Here is a 22247-nt window from a genome sequence, read left to right as displayed (position 1 = left end):
CTCTTGAATTGTTATGATCAGGCTCTGAACTAGGATATGAATTTTTGTATATTAGCTTTGATTTATGATCCTTTCAAGGTTGGTTATTGATTGTTTGATAAAAGGCGTTGATTTTTTTTATGAACCAAACAGGTTCCCTGAGACATAAAAATCGTTTGAATATATCTTGAATATTGGCATCATTTCTATGAATGATTTTTTCAAATCAGGTTGATCAAAGTATATATTCAGAGGGAGCTTGGTGACAAAAGGGCAGGGGGAGTTTCATATCATCAAAGGAAAGTTTCTGTTCCTAAGTCTCTTTAAATTCATTTTTAGTAATATTTGCCACCAAGGGAGAGATTGTTGAGTTTGAAAAACTAATTCTTGATTAAAGATGATAAACAAACATTCTAGGAACATTATAAATTGTTTGTGTAATATGTTTAGTTTAGTGTGCAGGAAAATAAGTTAAGCAAAACTGGCCCAAGGTGCAAACAATCAAGGCCCATCAATGCAAGGCCACACAAACCTTGACCAACTCCAATTCAGCTATAGCAACAATCTGATGCAAAAATTGAATGGCTGAACCATGAGGAAGAAAGAAAACAAATAGGCCCAAAGAAAAGATCCAAGCCCATTCGGTAAATCCTCCAAAACTCACCACTCAAAAACTTGAACCCCAAGTTTAATTCATTTGAATTTTCTCTAGCTTCGACCAAAAGCCAAAATCTCTCTCCTCTCTCCTCTCTCCTCTCTTCTTCTCATCTATCACATCAATCTCTGAACAAAGAAGAAAGAAAGAATAGGAAAGTTCTGGGGCTAGGTTTTGGCAAAGAACAAAAAGCTTGTTACTAAGTTCAAGCAAGTTTCTGGCCATAACAAAAGGAAAGATTACATCCGGCCAGAACATCTCGAAAGTTAATTTTCCCATTTGTGATACACCAACGAACCGTGAAGAAATCTGCCAAGTCTTAAACTCAAATCAAGCAACCATGGAGAAATTGAAATCAGACATGGTCAGTAACAAATCCATAATCCAAAACTAAACTTGGGGCCAAAGAAAGGATTCACGGTCAAGACCAAAGAATCATGAAGAAAAAGAATGAAAGAGAAGGTATGTTGCATGTCAAAGATTTGACCTTCTCTCTCTGTTCTGATAACGCCGCTGCAAAGTCTGATATTGGAGAAGAGGACAGCGAAGAGGTTGAACTTGGTTCAAACTTTGGAGGCTTTACTCTTCTATAATAAGGGTGAACAACCAAGGGTTGTGTAAGATCCGGTTAATTAACGGCTAATTAACCCATAAATGAGAATTTATTCTAGAAAGCCAAAAATGTTATTTTTATGGCTTAATATGATAGAGGAAATTGAGACGAGAATTTCGGTACCAATTTTATAGAAATCGGACCAAGATTGGACCGAACGGGCCAAACCGGGCCAACCGGACCCAAAGTGGGCCCTTGGCCCAACTAAACTAAACCAAAACCCTAGTTTTCAGCACTCTCTCTCCTCATTTGAGACACTAAACACGCTGAAATGGAGGCCATGGAGGGAAGAACACTCTCTCAAGTTCTATCTCTCACTTGATCTTCAAACCACCATAACTTTTGATCTAGAGCTCCGATTGCTGCTCCGTTTGCGGCAACGCGTTCACCGCGGAGAGCTCTACAAAACCCATACAATTAATCTTGAGGTAAGCCACGTTTTACTGTTCGAAATTCCAGCCCTTGATTTCGAGTTTCATGAGTAAAAATGTTGAGATTTTGGGTTCTTTGATGTTATAGGACCCAACTCTCTTGAAGGAGAAGGTTAATCTTGTCTCTTTGGACCTTGGGTGTGGTAAGATTCTCAACCCTAGTGTAATTTGTTGTTCTATGAGGTTTGGGCATTGAGATGTTGTGTATGGGTATGATGATTGTGGCTTAGGTTGTGTATATGTGAATATTGGAGCTTGATTGGTGATTTTGGAAAGCTTGGAAGAGGGTTTTGTGTGATAAAAATCTGTTCTTGGAGGTGTTGAGACCTTGAGAGCTTGAGGAAAAGTGGTTTGGAAGTGCTCCGGTTGAGCTTGGGAAATCGGCTAAGGTATGGTTTCGGTTTCCCGTATCTAATATGTAATGTGGTAGGAAATACTTAGGCTAGAGGCCCTAAGATAGGCATTGAATTGTTGGTGTTGTTGAATGGTTGAGATATATGATGTGTTCATATATGTGATTATGAATAATGATGCATTGATTGTGTGATATATAAGAAATGCATGTTGTGATATATGCTTGATGGATGATTAAGGTTGAATTGGTGGGTGGTACCATGTTGATGGTGAGTATGATGTTGATTATGTATAGTGATTGTTGATTGGAAATGGTATTATTGGAAATTGGGATGAGGAAGAATGTATGACATGATATTGTGTTTGTCCTTTAGCCATTTGATTGAGAAGTGTTAAAATGGTTGGATGTGGTTGTGGAAATTTTGGTAAAATGTCAATATGTGAGTTGAGGATGGCTTGTTGTTGATTTTGGTACATTTTGAATGATTTCAAAGAGAAGGGTTGAAATTGGCATGTTTTGATTGATTTTGAAAAGAGTTGAAAGCGGCTTGTTTTGAAAATGGCACTTTGTGGTTTTGTATGAAAACATGGTATTTGGGCATACTTTGACGGGACATAACTTGGACTACGGATCTCTGATTTGTGCCAAATCTATTTAGAAATGAAATTGGATCCGGGATGTCCATGCCGTTCGAAGAACGGGTGAAAAATGATTTAAAATGAGAGAGTTATGACCGTCGGAAGATTGGGGTTTGAATCTGTGAATTCTGCAGCTTTTAACTTAGAAAATTTTTAGCAGAATCACCCCCCCGCGCGTAGGCGCACTTGGCGCATACGCGCCGTTCTTCCAGGAAGCGCCATCCACGCGTGCGCGTGATGTGCACGGGCGCGCCGAATGCGCTGCACCAAATGCCCAGCCATTTTCCCGAGAGTTGTGCCAAAGTTGTGCCAGTTTTGTGCCTGGGGCGCAAGAGTACCCACGCGTACGCGTGGCTGACGCTTGCGCGCTGTTTGGCTAATTTTCAACCCGCGCGTCGATGAGTTATAAGGCCATCCACGCGTGCGCGTACGCGTGGCCCTGTTTTCATCCCAAAGTTGATTTTTGAGTTTTAAAAGCCAAACTTCATACTTCTAAGCCTCCAATCTCACCACTTATGTCTTAAATCATTATGATATGCCTAGCATAAGGAAAAGGGCTAGTGAATGTGGTAACTTGCGAGTGAAGCAAGGGAAAAATGAATGATCCATGAGGATCAAAGATGATTATGTGAGATGTGGAGGATGGCGGTGGAAGTGCTTGTTATGCCATGGGCCGAATGGCCGTAATTGTTAATGAATTGGCTGGTTATGGATTTAACCGTGAGCCGGATGGCTGGATTATGCCGTGTGGCGGCGGAGCCATGTTTATGGCTAAGTATAAATGCATATATGCTGTTGAATGAATTGTGAATGTTGGCACTTCCACCATTGGAGATGAGGGTTTCCCTGGGTAGTAGCAATGGCTAGCCACCATGTGCTCCAGGTTGAGACTCGAAGCTCTGTTAACCCAATGTCGTAAGTGTGGTCGGGCACTGTGAAAGGCCCGGATGAGCTCGCCCCCATAAATATTCACCAGTGAGGGTGATGGATATGGATCATGATTATGATCAAGTTTATGATGAGTATAACTCGAGTTGGGGATGCACGACAGAGGGACAGTCCAATGGCTAGCTACCAGGACTTGTCGGGTTGGCTCTATAACCGACAGATGATATCATCAGCCACTAGGGACAGGCATGCATCATAAGCATACTACATGAATTGTTTGAGATTGCCTATTGACTGCATATTACTTGCTAATTGCTTAAATGCCTTATCTGTTCCTATTTGTAAATCTCTTGTCTGATATAACTGTGTTTGCTATATTATACTCCTGCTGGTGGTTGGGAGGTCTGAAGGAATTGGAAAGGGAAGTATTAGTTAGAATGAAGGATCTTTAGTCAGTTGCCACTTACGGTTTAGCTTTTTTATAAGCTTTGATATTATCTGAAGGAAGTTCTAGGATTGCCTTCGGCTTTCCTCTATTATTATGTATTATATATGTGGAAGCTGTTACCGTGCTGGGGACCTCTGGTTCTCACCCATGCGGATTTTGTGGTTTTCAGATGCAGGACGCGAGGCTTCTCGTTGAGGCATGCTGGAGACTTCTGGATTAGCGAAGATCCTTTGTTCTCGGGACTCTGTTCTGGGTTATATATCTTGTTTAGATACTTTTATCTCCATTAAATAATACAAACTGTGACGACTCCTTCTAGAGGGGATTTTTGGAGAATAGGTTTTCTGTATTTGTGTCCCTTTGGGTTTCCTTTGGGGTTTCCTTATTTTATCATATGTATATATTGCTATGCTCGGACCGGTTCTCTTCGCAGCCGGGTTTTGAGTCTTGAAATTCTTGTTTTTGACACTCTTTATATATATAATATCGCGTTAGCTTATCCCTGTTCGTTACGTTGTCGATCGGAGTGTTGCCTGTTCGAGTCGCGGTTTTTGTTTACCCCCATTTTCTACAAAGGCTCCTAGTTATAATCAATTATTCATACTACTATACGTACTAAATTTTTGTTTTAGAGGTCGTAATACCTTGCCATCTCTGAATTATGACTTAAGCATAAGACTTTGTATGGTAGGGTGTTACATTATGGTATCAGAGCAGTTCGTTCCTGTAGAGCCTGAGGAATAGACTGACTATGCTTCTGTGCATTCTCTGTATGTGTGTTATGTGCTTTTAGTATATCTACTTGATATAGTTGGCATAAACGTTCATGAGCATGCATTTGGGACTTTGAAGCACTAAACTTCCGATATTGAGACTGATCAACTTAATATCGATTGTTTGGTGTGTATAGAAACCAGATGGCGTCTCGTGTACGCGGTAGAGGCCGTGGGAGAGGTCGTACTAATGCTCGTGCGCCGGAGACTAACACTAATGACCCGGTGAACTTTATGACTGCGTTGAGAATATGGCTGCTGCTATGCAAGCCACTGCTGAGGCTCTTGGTCAACAGATGAACAACCATGGTAATGATGGAGGTGGAGTTCAGGGCCCGATGACACTGGCGAACTTTTTGAAGGTTAATCCCCCGAAGTTCAAGGGAACTACTAGCCCGACTGAAGCCGATACGTGGTTTCAGGCTATGGAACGAGCACTGCAAGCGCAGGTGGTACCTGAAGGGCAGCGTGTGGAGTTCGCTACCTATTTGCTCACTGGTGAAGCGTCGCATTGGTGGCAAGGAATCCGACACCTCCTGCAGCAGGGTGATGATTATATCACCTGGAATGTCTTCCAAGAGGAGTTCTATAAGAAGTACTTTCCGACTTCTGCTAGGACGGCCAAGGAGCTTGAATTGTTGCAGCTGAAGCAGGGTACTATGTCCGTATCTGAGTATACTGACAAGTTTGAGGAGCTGTTCAGATTCTCTCGTATGTGTCAAGGGACTCCGGTGGAATATGAGGAATGGAAGTGTGTTAAGTACGAAGGAGGACTCCGGAGCGATATTTTCAGTTTAGTGGGACCAATGGAGATTAGGACTTTCTCCGAGTTGGTGAACAAGTGTAGGGTTGCTGAAGAGTGTGTGAAGAGGGCAACCGCTGAGAAAGGAAGTCACAAAGGATCATTTTTACAGAACCGAGGGAAGAGCTTTGCACCTAGAGGTCCGCCTTTCAAGAGGGGAGGTTCTTTTAGGAGGCCCAACAACAACTACTCCCAAGGGAAAAGGTTTGGGAAGCAGCCTCAGAATGATCAAGCTTGTACTAGGTGTGAGAGTCACCATCCGGGAGTACCATGCAAGGCCGGATGGGGTTTGTGCTACAATTGTGGAAAGGCGGGGCATAAAGCCGCAAGTTGTCCTGAGAAGCAAAAATAAGGTGCTGGGAAAGCACAACAGACTGGTCGGGTGTTCACCACCTCAGCTGTGGGTGCAGAAGGATCTGAGACACTCATTCAAGGTAACTGTGAAATGGCTGGTCAAACTTTAAATGCTTTATTTGATTCGAGAGCATCGCATTCATTTATTGCATTTGAGAAAGCCCATGAGTTAGGATTGAAGATCGTAACCTTAGGTTATGACTTAAAAGTGTATAATGCTACCCATGAAGCCATGGTAACTAGGCTAGGATGCCCGAAAGTTTCGTTTAGGTTTAAGCAGCGTGATTTTGTCCATAATTTAATCTGCTTACCGATGATCGGTCTTGATCTTATCTTGGGATTGGACTGGTTATCTGAGAACCATGTCCTGCTTGATTGTTCTACAAAGTCGGTGTACTTTATGCCGGAGGATACAGAAGGGCCGGTTGTGGTGAATAATTATTACTTGAATTCAATGATGGTGAACTGTTCTGGAACCGAATGTCAGGGTATCCTGTTGTTAACCGCGGGTGTTTCGGGTGATGATCAAAGGTTGGATCAGATTCCGGTAGTGTGTGAGTTTTCGGAAGTGTTTCCCGATGATATTGAGGAATTTCCACCTAACCGAGAGGTCGAGTTTGCTATTGAATTGGTGCTTGGGGCGGGACCAATCTCAAGTGCTCCTTATAGGATGTCACCGTTAGAGATGGCCGAGCTAAAGTCTCAGTTAGAGGAATTGTTGGGTAAGAACTTTATCCGACCAAGTGTTTCCCCGTGGGGTGCTCCAGTGTTACTGGTAAAGAAGAAAGATGGAAGTATGCGACTCTGTGTGGATTACAGGCAGCTGAACAAGGTCACCATAAAGAATAAGTACCCATTGCCGAGGATTGATGATCTCATGGATCAGTTACAAGGAGCTGGGGTTTTCTCTAAGATCAATTTGCGATCCGGTTATCACCAGATAAGGGTGAGGGGTGAGGATATCCCTAAGACCGCTTTCAGGACTCGATATGGTCATTACGAGTATACTGTAATGTCTTTTGGGTTGACGAACGCTCCTGCAGTGTTTATGGATTACATGAATAGAGTATTCCGTCCGTTTCTGGATAAATTCGTTGTTGTCTTCATTGACGATATACTAATTTACTCCAAGACTGAAGAAGAGCATGCAGAACACTTGAGGACCGTGTTGCAAATTTTAAAGGAGAAGAAACTCTATGCGAAACTGTCTAAGTGTGAGTTTTGGAAGAGTAAGGTAAAGTTTTTGGGTCACGTAGTGAGTAAGAAGGGAATAGCCGTAGATCCAACTAAGGTGGAAGCTGTGATGGATTGGAGGCAACCAACCACAGTGACTGAGATAAGGAGTTTTCTGGGTTTAGCTGGCTATTACCGAAGGTTCATCAAAGGCTTTTCGCAATTAGCTTTGCCGTTGACAAAGTTAACTCGCAAAGATACTCCGTTTGTTTGGACTCCTGAGTGCGAGGAGAGCTTTCAGACATTGAAGAAAAAGTTGACCACTGCACCTGTGTTAGTGTTACCTGAGCCGAACGAGCCTTTTGAGGTGTACTGTGATGCATCGTTAAAGGGTCTAGGGTGCGTGCTGATGCAGCATCATAATGTGGTAGCGTATGCCTCACGATAGTTGAGACCTCATGAATTTAGTTACCCTACGCACGATTTGGAACTCGCTGCGGTCGTGTTTGCCTTGAAGGTGTGGAGACATTATCTCTATGGGGTTAAGTTCCAAGTCTTCTCCGATCACAAGAGTTTGAAATACCTCTTTGATCAGAAAGAGCTTAATATGAGGCAAAGGAGGTGGATGGAATTGTTGAAAGACTACGACTTTGAGTTGAATTACCATCCGGGAAAAGCGAATATAGTGGCGGATGCGTTAAGTCGGAAGTCGTTATATGCGTCTTGGATGATGCTTCAAGAGGAGAAGTTGCTCAAGGGATTCGAAAGTCTAAAAATTGGTGCTCGAGAAGTATCTGGAACCTTGTGTTTGAGCCGATTAGAAATCTCGAGTGACTTTAAGTCCGAACTCCTAAAGGCTCATGAAAATGATGAAGCGTTATGGAAGGTGTTACCGGCTATCGAGCAAGGAAAACAGTGGAGAGTGTCGGAAGAAAAAGATGGGTTATGGAGATTCAAGGGTAGGATCATTGTGCCGGATGTTGGCACTTTGAGGCAAGATATCTTAAAGGAGGCACACAAAAGCGGATTCTCCATTCACCCGGGGAGTACTAAGATGTACCATGATTTAAAGGCGATGTTTTGGTGGCCGGGTATGAAGAATGATGTGGCGGAATATGTTTCAAAGTACTTAACTTGTCAAAAGGTAAAGATTGAACATCAAAGACCTTCCGGGATGTTGCAACCCTTAGAGGTTCCGCAATGGAAGTGGGAAAGTATTGCAATGGACTTTGTGTCGGGATTGCCAAGGACTAGGACTGGTTTTGATGCTATCTGGGTGATTGTGGACCGACTGACAAAGTCAGCTCACTTTTTGCCCATTCGAATGACTTACACCCTTGAGGATCTAGCTCGGTTATACATAAAGGAGATTGTGAGACTCCATGGTGTACCTGCTACTATAATCTCTGATAGAGATCCTCGTTTCACTTCGAGGTTCTGGGGTGCATTTCAGAAAGATTTTGGAACTCGATTAAGCTTGAGTACAGCGTACCATCCTCAAACAGATGGTCAATCTGAGAGGACGATCCAAACACTAGAGGATATGTTGAGAGCTTGTGTTTTGGACCAACCGGCGAGTTGGGATCGGTATATGCCGTTAGTAGAGTTTGCATACAATAATAGTTACCATGCGAGCATCGGAATGGCTCCGTATGAGGCTTTGTATGGGAGAAAATGTCAATCTCCACTATGTTGGTATGAAGCTGGAGAGAAAGGCTTGTTGGGGCCGGAAATGATAGCTGAGACCACTGAACAAGTCAAGAAAATCCGAGATAGGATGCTTACGGCGCAGAGTCGTCAAAAGAGTTACGCCAATCAAAGGCGGAAGCCCTTAGAATTTGAGGCAGGAGATCATGTTTTCCTGAAAGTTACTCCGACCACAGGAGTAGGTAGAGCGATTAAAGCAAAGAAGTTGAATCCTCGATACATTGGTCCATTTCAGATCCTGGAGAGGATTGGGCCGGTGGCATATCGGGTGGCTCTACCACCTCATCTTTTGAACCTGCACGACGTGTTTCACGTGTCGCAGCTTCGGAAGTACACTCCTGATGCTAGCCATGTGTTAGAACCTGAATCGGTTCAGTTGAGAGAAGATTTGACGCTTCCAGTGGCTCCAGTCAGAATTGATGATACTAGTATCAAACGGTTGCGTGGAAAAGAGGTTTCATTAGTCAAAGTGGCATGGAGTTGAGGCGGTGTTGAGGAACACACTTGGAAACTTGAGTCGGAGATGCGAATGGATTATCCGCACTTATTCTCAGGTAATTGCATTTGAATTTTGTGGGCAAAATTCCCAATTAGGTGGGTAGAATGTAAGATCCGGTTAATTAACGGCTAATTAACCCATAAATGAGAATTTATTCTAGAAAGCCAAAAATGTTATTTTTATGGCTTAATATGATAGAGGAAATTGAGACGAGAATTTCGGTACCAATTTTATAGAAATCGGACCAAGATTGGACCGAACGAGCCAAACCGGGCCAACCGGACCCAAAGTGGGCCCTTGGCCCAACTAAACTAAACCAAAACCCTAGTTTTCAGCACTCTCTCTCCTCATTTGAGACACTAAACACGCTGAAATGGAGGCCATGGAGGGAAGAACACTCTCTCAAGTTCTATCTCTCACTTGATCTTCAAACCACCATAACTTTTGATCTAGAGCTCTGATTGCCGCTCCGTTTGCGGCAACGCGTTCACCGCGGAGAGCTCTACAAAACCCATACAATTAATCTTGAGGTAAGCCACGTTTTACTGTTCGAAATTCCAGCCCTTGATTTCGAGTTTCATGAGTAAAAATGTTGAGATTTTGGGTTCTTTGATGTTATAGGACCCAACTCTCTTGAAGGAGAAGGTTAATCTTGTCTCTTTGGACCTTGGGTGTGGTAAGATTCTCAACCCTAGTGTAATTTGTTGTTCTATGAGGTTTGGGCATTGAGATGTTGTGTATGGGTATGATGATTGTGGCTTAGGTTGTGTATATGTGAATATTGGAGCTTGATTGGTGATTTTGGAAAGCTTGGAAGAGGGTTTTGTGTGATAAAAATCTGTTCTTGGAGGTGTTGAGACCTTGAGAGCTTGAGGAAAAGTGGTTTGGAAGTGCTCCGGTTGAGCTTGGGAAATCGGCTAAGGTATGGTTTCGGTTTTCCGTATCTAATATGTAATGTGGTAGGAAATACTTAGGCTAGAGGCCCTAAGATAGGCATTGAATTGTTGGTGTTGTTGAATGGTTGAGATATATGATGTGTTCATATATGTGATTATGAATAATGATGCCTTGATTGTGTGATATATAAGAAATGCATGTTGTGATATATGCTTGATGGATGATTAAGGTTGAATTGGTGGGTGGTACCATGTTGATGGTGAGTATGATGTTGATTATGTATAGTGATTGTTGATTGGAAATGGTATTATTGGAAATTGGGATGAGGAAGGATGTATGACATGATATTGTATTTGTCCTTTAGCCATTTGATTGAGAAGTGTTAAAATGGTTGGATGTGGTTGTGAAAATTTTGGTAAAATGTCAATATGTGAGTTGAGGATGGCTTGTTGTTGATTTTGGTACATTTTGAATGATTTCAAAGAGAAGGGTTGAAATTGGCATGTTTTGATTGATTTTGAAAAGAGTTGAAAGCGGCTTGTTTTGAAAATGGCACTTTGTGGTTTTGTATGAAAACATGGTATTTGGGCATACTTTGACGGGACATAACTTGGACTACGGATCTCTGATTTGTGCCAAATCTGTTTAGAAATGAAATTGGATCCGGGATGTCCATGCCGTTCGAAGAACGGGTGAAAAATGATTTAAAATGAGAGAGTTATGACCGTCGGAAGATTGGGGTTTGAATCTGTGAATTCTGCAGCTTTTAACTTAGAAAATTTTTAGCAGAATCACCCCCCCGCGCGTAGGCGCACTTGGCGCATACGCGCCGTTCTTCCAGGAAGCGCCATCCACGCGTGCGCGTGATGTGCACGGGCGCGCCGAATGCGCTGCACCAAATGCCCAGCCATTTTCCCGAGAGTTGTGCCAAAGTTGTGCCAGTTTTGTGCCTGGGGCGCAAGAGTACCCACGCGTACACGTGGCTGACGCTTGCGCGCCGTTTGGCTAATTTTCAACCCGCGCGTCGATGAGTTATAAGGCCATCCACGCGTGCGCGTACGCGTGACCCTGTTTTCATCCCAAAGTTGATTTTTGAGTTTTAAAAGCCAAACTCCATACTTCTAAGCCTCCAATCTCACCACTTATGTCTTAAATCATTATGATATGCCTAGCATAAGGAAAAGGGCTAGTGAATGTGGTAACTTGCGAGTGAAGCAAGGGAAAAATGAATGATCCATGAGGATCAAAGATGATTATGTGAGATGTGGAGGATGGCGGTGGAAGTGCTTGTTATGCCATGGGCCGAATGGCCGTAATTGTTAATGAATTGGCTGGTTATGGATTTAACCGTGAGCCGGATGGCTGGATTATGCCGTGTGGCGGCGGAGCCATGTTTATGGCTAAGTATAAATGCATATATGCTGTTGAATGAATTGTGAATGTTGGCACTTCCACCATTGGAGATGAGGGTTTCCCTGGGTAGTAGCAATGGCTAGCCACCATGTGCTCCAGGTTGAGACTCGAAGCTCTGTTAACCCAATGTCGTAAGTGTGGTCGGGCACTGTGAAAGGCCCGGATGAGCTCGCCCCCATAAATATTCACCAGTGAGGGTGATGGATATGGATCATGATTATGATCAAGTTTATGATGAGTATAACTCGAGTTGGGGATGCACGACAGAGGGACAGTCCAATGGCTAGCTACCAGGACTTGTCGGGTTGGCTCTATAACCGACAGATGATATCATCAGCCACTAGGGACAGGCATGCATCATAAGCATACTACATGAATTGTTTGAGATTGCCTATTGACTGCATATTACTTGCTAATTGCTTAAATGCTTTATCTGTTCCTATTTGTAAATCTCTTGTCTGATATAACTGTGTTTGCTATATTATACTCCTGCTGGTGGTTGGGAGGTCTGAAGGAATTGGAAAGGGAAGTATTAGTTAGAATGAAGGATCTTTAGTCAGTTGCCACTTACGGTTTAGCTTTTTTATAAGCTTTGATATTATCTGAAGGAAGTTCTAGGATTGCCTTCGGCTTTCCTCTATTATTATGTATTATATATGTGGAAGCTGTTACCGTGCTGGGGACCTCTGGTTCTCACCCATGCGGATTTTGTGGTTTTCAGATGCAGGACGCGAGGCTTCTCGTTGAGGCATGCTGGAGACTTCTGGATTAGCGAAGATCCTTTGTTCTCGGGACTCTGTTTTGGGTTATATATCTTGTTTAGATACTTTTATCTCCATTAAATAATACAAACTGTGACGACTCCTTCTAGAGGGGATTTTTGGAGAATAGATTTTCTGTATTTGTGTCCCTTTGGGTTTCCTTTGGGGTTTCCTTATTTTATCATATGTATATATTGCTATGCTCGGACCGGTTCTCTTCGCAGCCGGGTTTTGAGTCTTGAAATTCTTGTTTTTGACACTCTTTATATATATAATATCGCGTTAGCTTATCCCTGTTCGTTACGTTGTCGATCGGAGTGTTGCCTGTTCGAGTCGCGGTTTTTGTTTACCCCCATTTTCTACAAAGGCTCCTAGTTATAATCAATTATTCATACTACTATACGTACTAAATTTTTGTTTTAGAGGTCGTAATACCTTGCCATCTCTGAATTATGACTTAAGCATAAGACTTTGTATGGTAGGGTGTTACAGGTTGAGCAAGTAAGTGGAACAGAGCACTTGGTTCGGTTCTCATAGCTTCCTAAGTCGTTATAAGTTCTTCTCCTTCATGGTTACTATTTTGCATTTCTTTTTCTCAGTTTAGTTTGTTTGAGTCTCGTTGAAAAAGGAAAACATGGTGAGGTTTATAAGAAAAAGTCAATGAGATGAAAAAGGCAATGAATTAAACTTGGAGAAAAAAGTCATAAATCATCTCAAAAATTCTTTGTATTTTTTCTGTTTTGTATCATGATCCTGTGGAGATGCCCTTGCAAGTTGGGTTAGCACTTGGCTGTTGAAAGATAGGATTGAGTCCTAGTTAAATTTAGATTGGGTTAAAATCTGAATTTGTTCTAGATAGGATTGGGTAAATCCTAATGAGAATTGGTGATTGTAATCCATTGAAAGATAGTAAAATTCCATTAAAATTTAAAAATATCAGATGTTATAATTATAACCGTTAAGATTTACTCTCTATCCACTGATGTTTTCATAAGAATTTAATAAATATAAGATAAATATTAATCAATTATATAATTTTAAATAGAATAAACGTTTTTCAAATTAATATTATCTGATGTTTTCAACTCAGTAGCTAGTGTGTATATATGTTAATTCTTTTATAAGACTTAGCAGTATATAATTCAATTTTAAAATAATTTTGTTTAGATAAAATATTTTATTTTTAAAATAAAGTATAAAAAGATATAGGAAAAAATTTATATCAATAATAAAACATAAAAAAAAGAACACGTTGTTTAAAAAGAAAAAAAATAAAATATGAAAAAAAAAAGTAAAAGAATAAGATATATTGAAAGAAATTTTAATTTCATAATTAAAAATTTTGATGATATTTTTAAAATATTTGGATATTATTTTTGTTTCTAATATCTTTTAATTAGTTAAAAAAATTGTATCACCCGTTAAGTAATTTTGGTCTCAATTAAAAAATTGTTTGTCTCAAGCCTAGAAGATTTTGGGCTCTTTCTTGATAAATTTTGCACAATTTAAAATTTTATTTTTTTATCATCGTCATCGCTTTTTTTTTTTCTTTTTCATCTTTTCCTTTTTGTTTTACCTTCTCATAATTTTTATTGTTTTCATTCTCTTAAGAAGAATAAAAATTTACAATAACAGCAGAAAAATGAGAAGAAATAAAAAATACAACAATAAAAAAAGGATGAGGAAGAAAAAACACATGAAAAAAAAGAGGAACGCAAAAAAGAAACAGTGCGTGATTTACGTATACTTTATAGGAGTGATTTTTGTTAAATTTGGACAAATTTAATTGGGTTTTCTAACAAAAATGCATGGATGTACAGCGAAATTCCAAATCAAATATGTTAATAACCGTAGCCGACATATTTACCCGATTTGCTTGTTGAGATTGGACCTGAGTTGACGAAGGTCCAGGCTTGTGAATGCTCCACTGTAGGTGTATCTGAACAGTGGTTGAAAATGTTTGCAAGGCACTCCGATATTAAAGTAAATAAGTATGAGTGTTGTTAGAAGTGGATGAAATTTACATGGGGTAGTATAGTGGAATTTATAGAGTAACTCAGACAATTGGTCGTTTTGGAAGTAGGATCACGTACTGCATCCGTTGGCACTAACTTCTACACTATCCAGGTAGTTTTGCATGGTGAGTAGTTATTCATCTTGCATGCGCATGATTTACATTTCTCCATCTCAGATAAAGACAATTAAAACGTTTTTTTTTTTAAATATTTTTATGTTGTGTTTTAATTGGTTTCTGTATAATTTATTCGGTATTCTTCATCACATATTATTAAATTTCTCAAAATATTTTCTTTCCAAAAATAATAAAAAAATATTTAATTTGGACTAAAACAAAAAAAGTAATAGATTAACTATTAGATTTTTTTTAAAAGATTATTTACACAAAAAAATATATCATATTCATCAATATATATATATATAACAAGCTCAAGCTTCTTAAAATTTGTATAAATAAAAAAATAATTAATTTATATTCATACAATATATAAAATAATTACTATATTATTATATTATAGATTAAGATTCACTAATTTAAAATTTTTTTTATTTTTAATATAAGCATTAGAAATAAATAAAATTTTTATAACTAAATGTAGTGTAACAAAATATATATAATATTAATTAGTTCTTAAAAAATTCTAAAAAATAGTTTCTTTCATTTTAATAAAATAACTATTTATTAAAGTAGACAAATTAATTATTTTCTTCTCATATACAGTTTTTTTAAGATATAAAAGTAATTAATTAGGACACTGGTTAAGATAATTAAAGTCACTATTTCATTAAATTTTTAATTTAAAGAAAAATCCTAGTTAATTTTGGTATAGAAATTTCGAATTTGAAAACATTGATAAAAATTATGTTAAATTTTGATTTATTTGATTCTCATTTAAATTAATCACTACATAAGTTAAAGTTCTGTTTTGAAGTTATATTTGATCTTTAATATGATTTTTAAAGTTTTAATTTACTTAGTTTGATTTTTTAACTTAGGTATCCGTGACTTGTAACACCCTAACTACCAAAGCTCACGCTTCCGGCTACGCGACTCTGATAGCTCGGATATTACGACGACACTTATACTATTTAATACTAAAATATGAGTCTGTTTAAAACTTTAAACCGCAATACGCTCCCAAAAAAATACTTTGCTATACAACGTACATACATAGATACCATACAACTTACAAAAACTCATAAAGATTACATCCATATATATATATATATATATATATATATATATATATATATATATATATATATATATATATAAAATTACAAGTATTAGCCAATACAGTCCGTAACCCTCTTACAGAATATATCAAGATACAGGCGAGGGTACAAATAATAGTCTAAAGCAATACAGAGTATTTCAACAACAACTAAATAAACTCTTCGTGACTTCTGCGCCCATATCCTGAAAGGGGAAAATTGTAGGAGGGGTGAGAACATCATCCTCGAAAGGGTTCTCAGTTGAGGGTTTTTGGGAATTACTGTAATAGGATACGTGAAGATAAACCGTACCAGTGATTAATAACCGTCTTATGCCTCTTTTCAAAAACAACGGTTTACAATAAATAGAAGTCTGAAATCTTTTCTGAAAGAGGAACAATTAAATTCTCAAAAACTCAAAAGCCTTTCAAAACGGTTTATCTATGCTGAACCAAAACAGGCTTTCATATTTTATTCCAAACCAGAAACACAAAACCGAAATCAACCATCGGTTTATCTCATTTCAACCACGACCCTAGGCCCCAAACAGTCCTACCATCAACCAATCACCACAGTCCAACAGAATCCCAGTAGCAAACACAAATAGGAAGATGCAAGCACAAACAAACAGTTATTGCAAGTAGAACAATTAGCAATTATTCACATAGGCAAACCAAGTATAATATGCACACCCAAACAATGTCACATAGATGCAAGTGATGCATGCCTGTCCCTAGTGGCTGATGATATCATCTGTCGATTACCAAGCCAACCCGACGTGTCCGGTAGCTAACCCGGACACAGTCTCTCGGTTGCGTATTATTATCATTAGAGGGTATCTGCGCCCTGTCGCCATTAGAGGGTATCTGCTTCCTGTCGCCATTAGAGGGTATCGGTGCCCTGTCACCCTTACAACCAGAGAGAAAACACAAGCATTTTCACATAAAACATTCATCTCGGCCATCCGGCTCACGGTTCAATCCAGAACCAGCCAATTTATCAATAAATACAGCCCTGCGGCTTAAACTCATAATTCATAATCAGCCATGCGGCCCATAACTCATTCGACAACCAACCATAAATCAATATCATACACAGCCATTCCGGCCCATAACAAACAGCACTTCCACCATTCAACATCATCAAATTCATAAAAACCGGCATTTAAGCCATAAATCACTTTTCTCAAGCCATTTCACTTTGAAATCAAATTTCAACTCTTTTCAGCTTTGGCTTTAAAGATCTCATTTCTCAAATCATCTCAGGCTCATAAGCCAAACTTACTCAAAGTGAGTTCACTTTTTAAAACAAAGCCGCTCTCGGCATCCTCTTTCCAAAACTTCCAAAACCATGGAAAGTTAAAGATTCACTTTGGGAACATTCAAAATCACCCATCCAACAATGGGATTTTATAACAAAAGTTTCTCGACAGAGTCCCAAGTCCTTAGGGGAGAATAGCATAACTCATTTCGCCAAATTCATTTAAAATCATTAAAACCTTGGCTTTTCGATTTGAGTAATAAAATAGGATCTAAGCCAAACCGAGTCACGTAATCATTTACTTCTTTCAAAACTGTTTCCTTTACTTAGGCAAAACCAACTTCAACCCCATGATAAGTTCTAGAATGTTTCAACTGTTCAAAATTGTTTTAGTCTTGCAAGAATTCAGAATTCAAAGAGTACTCAAAACCTTTCTCAAAACATTTCAAAATGAAACTTGTCAATAGACATTTAGGTTCTTTCAAAATCATTGAAACTCCTCTAATCGAAACCCTCAAGTCAAATTCAAAGGCATTGTCATTGTCACATTTAAAACAGCTTTAAAACATAAGTTTCATCCAAATAACTTTCTCCTGAAAGATACAATGCCTTTCTTAAGAAGCAAGACTAAATCACAATTTTCTCTTTAATAATTTATTTTAAAAGCATGAATCATTCTTTTCTTGATAATTCAAATAAAATAATAGAAATCTTTAACTCATCATTTCTCCAAACAACATTTCAATAAAGACTCGGATTTTATAGAAATTTCGACAGCATCTCCCCTAAAACTTGGACGTTGCCACCCGGTTCGGGTCCCAACAAAACCATTCCACAATCCTTTTCCAACAGCCCAAATTTCAAAAATCAGTCCAAGGCAAGCCAAAAATCCAACAGTCATCTCAATTCCATATTTCAAGAAAACCGTTTAAAAATCAAATCATTATCAGCCGAATAAACTCATTTCTAAAGCTTTAAAGAAACGGTTCCGCAACAATCATTTATCAAAAACCAGATCGTTTAGAGCCAGCCAGGCTGAAATCAAGAGTGTAATCTATTTTACACATTCTCAAGAGGATCCAATTCAATTCAAATCAATTTCCAACGGATTCAACTCGATCTCAAAGCTTTAAAAGAATCAATTTTAAAAGCATTTCGTTTCACAAAGCCACACCACAGTCGAGTCAAACAAACACCCATAATCATACAAAACAACCAAACAATACATAGGACTGATACAATCACCAAATACACATTTTCTCATATCAGTATCCATATGTAATAATTCCAATAATAAACTATAGTTTTTGGAAAGCGCCCCTACCTCAAAACGCAAGGTTCCATAATCCAAACGCCTCACAGAGTCCTTTCCGCCTTAACCCGAACTGACGGCAATCAAAACCTCAGCTCCCAGCCACTTTCGCAATAACCACAGCAGCACTAATCGCAACATATAGTAATCAGGACTCGACCTTACGTTACCAAAACTCATATTCATTAACCAAACACAACCGAATACTAACGCGAGGCTTTTTTTTGAAACATAAGATACTTACTGTAATACGAAAGCGAAACAGTAACGGCCTCTAAACCGGTTTGGCGGTAGCCCCGGTAGCCACCTCCAGCGGCTGCGGCGACCCAACTCCAGCGACGGTGACTGAAACCAACATGCCGCGACAATAAGACTCCCATAATCTCACAAGAAACGAAAACCAAGTTTGAAACCCTTACCGGCATACTTTTCCGGCGACGGCAGCAAGGTCTCAAGTGGCAGAAGCTCAGCCCGGAGCTCCAGCGGCCATGGCGGCAGATTCTGACGGCACGGCAGCAAGGGCCGCGGAACCACCCACCATCATCGCGTCTCCTCCTCTCCCGCTACTGACAAGGACAACAACCACCCAGCTTCGTCGACGGCCAGCTCGCAGCAACAGTGCCCAGGCACGCTAGCGACGACGCAAGGCAACGTCCCTTCCTCCTCTTCTCGTGCGCCAGCTTCGGTGAGTTAGCAATGACTAAGGTGTGGCACGGCTCTCTCTTCTCCATGGCACAGCGGCGAAAATGGAGGCAACAGACCGGCCTCAACAGGGCTCCACTGTCGCGCGCTCTCTCTCTCTCTCTCTACCATGAAGGACGGCGACTGGCTTTGTGGTAAAGACGACGGCGGCGCAGGATACGGCGGAACTAGCAGCGGCAGAGCACGATGGCTCCCTTTCTCCCTCGCGTCGCCTCGATCTCTCTCTTACTCAGGCTAGAACGGCGGCTTCGTGGTGGCGGCAAATCGGTGGCGACGTGGTGATGCGATGGCGAGCTCCCTCCTTTCCTCCGCCGCGACTCAGTCTCCCTCTCCCTCTGTTGGCGACGGCAGCGACGGTGGAAGTGGCACCCACCGCGCCGCCTCCCTCTTCTCCCCTCTTCCCTAATTATGCATCTCCTTCTCTTTGTTTCGTTCGTTTCTTTCTTTCATCTTTGCAGCCGTTGCTACTGCTAGTTGTTGGGGGAGGGTTTTGGTGGCTGTAGGGTTAGAGGGAATGGGTAACCGGGTTAGGGTTTTTAGGGTTAGGGGTAGTTTCGTAATTTCTACTAAAATTGGGAATAATATAATAATTGAAACCCATAATTAAATCCAACACTAATTGCATATAGAAAATACTATTTGCTCTATCAATCTTACAAATTATTTTCCATAAAATGCCCAAATCAAAATAATTAGAAATAATATAATTAAACCCTTTATTTTCCAAAGTAACAGTATTAATATTTAAAATATTAATTATTTAATCCGAATCATATAAAAATCCTTATTATTTCACAACTACCAACTTTATAATATAATTATAGAAAATAATCCAATAATTATCAAATTGGATAATAAATCATAACTTGTCTCAAATTCAATAAATCACAACTTGCCTTATTTATCTTTAATAAAATGATTTTCAAAATTAAGGCTATAAATAACTATATGATTTGAGACTTAATCATAATAAGACTTTTCAAAAGTTCTGGGTTTTACATGACTCATATTAGGGTTTTAAGTGTTTAGTTGAAAAGAAATAAGATAAAAAAAAATTTCAATTGTTAAAATATAAAATCACTAGTTCACTGGTTTATTGGTTCAACCAATAAATCACTGGTTGAACCGATAAAACCGGTCTCACGTAAATATAAAATATAAAATAGTTAAAAACTTAAAATTAAAATTTGAAATACATATCTTCACTAACATTTTATGAAGAATCAAGTCTCAACTTCTAAAAATAACTAATATAAAAAAACCATAAAATTTTAATACTACAATAGTATCTTATTTTGACACAATAAAAAATAATTAATTCACAAAGCATATCATCTAACTATAATATCAGTAGATTTTAACACTAACATCAAAACAAATAACCTTAATCACAATACTAGCAATAAAATAGATCAAGTAAATTAATAATTTTTAGTGAAATGTATATTTATATTAATAATGGTATATAATTAAAATATAATTAATTTTAAAAATAGAAAAAACAAAAATTAAATTAAATTAGATATTTATGTATACTATATAATTATTATTTGTCAAATATAGTACTTAGAAGTGCAATGGCTAAGTGACAAGTAGAGGTTGTTTTTGCTCCAAGGTTCTTAGTTCGAGACCTTGTGGAGATATTTTAAAAAAATTTTCAAGCAGACCAGTTCGGTTACACCGGTTTGTACCGGTTCACACTGGTTTTATTCCTTAACGGTCTAAGGAGTAAATCGTGGTCCGGTTCTAGTCTGGTTCACTAGTTTTTCGGTCGAACCAGCCGATTCAGTTCGGTTTTTACAACTATAGTTCGGTTTTTACAACTATGGATTGAAATACGAACATAATTTCAGAGACCAATAAGTATTATCTCTTTGTTGACAATTAAGTTATTTTAATGGTAATTAAGATCTAATAATGGTTTATAATAAAAGAAGCATTCTTTTGCAACAATGAACCTATAGTAGTAGTTAGGGGTGTTCATATATTAGATCATATCCATATAAATTCACAGTATTTATCTGTATCTGATCTGTAATTTGAGGATACGATCTGATCTGTAAGATGATCGGATTGGATCGAATCAGATCCACACTCTAATCAGATAGAAGTAAATATGTTTTAAAAAGTAAACAAAAAAAATTATTGACTTTTTTTATTAAAATAAAATTTTTTAATATTTTTTATTTTATGGATATATTTGATATCTGATTCAAACATAAAAAGTACGAATATCGAATTTGATCTAATGAGTTTAGTGCGGATTGGATCGAAATTTCAGCCATATCCCATCTGTAAATACCCCTAGCAATAATAACTAAAAAATTATATTTTTAACTAAGAGGAAGTGCCAAAAAAAAGTACTAAATACAAGAACATTTAATCAAATATTAAAAGAAATTTTTTACTTTAAAATAGTTGAAAATATATATATATATATATATATATATATATATATATATATATATATATATATATAAATACCCCTACCGAAAAAAATTTTACTTTACGAAATTATATATATATATATATATATATATAGGGTAAAGTACTAAATTGGTCCCCTAGGTTTGGGCGTAATTCTGTTTTGGTCCTTAAGGTTTAAAGTGTTCTATTTGAATCCAAAACGTTTTCATTTAGCATCAATTTAGTCCCACAGTGAGGTCAAAATTAAATAATTAACAAAATGTCCTACATAACAACAGTTCAAGAACAAAATCGATAATTTGGAGAACAAGTACAAGCTCCAGAGGCATAAAATCATCCATTGATACATCAATACATTTATTTATTATTTTTTATAATATAAATAAAATATTTTCTATAAAACTAAAGAAAATGATAAATAAATGTATTGATGCATCAATGGTTGATTTTGTGCCTCTAGAGCTTGTACTTGTTCTCCAGATTATCGATTTTGTTCTTGAACTGTTGTTATGTAGGACATTTTGTTAATTATTTAATTTTGACCTCACTGTGGGACTAAATTGATGCTAAATGAAAACGTTTTGGATTCAAATAGAACACTTTAAACCTTAAGGACCAAAACAGAATTACGCCCAAACCTAGGGGACCAATTTAGTACTTTACCCTATATATATATATATATATATATATATATAATGTAATAATAATAATAATAATAATATGATAATTGTTTTATATATCACACAAATATAAACGTTTTTTTCTATGATCTTAAGAAAGGTTTTGTAAATCCCTAACCTTGTTATCAATTTTTGCAGTGTTAGCTCTCGTATTATCAATTTGATTCATATATAATTTGGATGATAAATTATTTGGTGACGTGCTTCCTTTTTTATTGTGATATACTTGTTTATTATTATTATTATTAT

This window comes from Arachis hypogaea, chromosome 17, assembly GCF_003086295.3.
Source record: "Arachis hypogaea cultivar Tifrunner chromosome 17, arahy.Tifrunner.gnm2.J5K5, whole genome shotgun sequence".
NCBI lineage: Eukaryota > Viridiplantae > Streptophyta > Magnoliopsida > Fabales > Fabaceae > Arachis > Arachis hypogaea.
The sequence above is the reverse complement of the archived record's forward strand: the minus strand, read 5'-3'. Positions refer to the sequence as shown.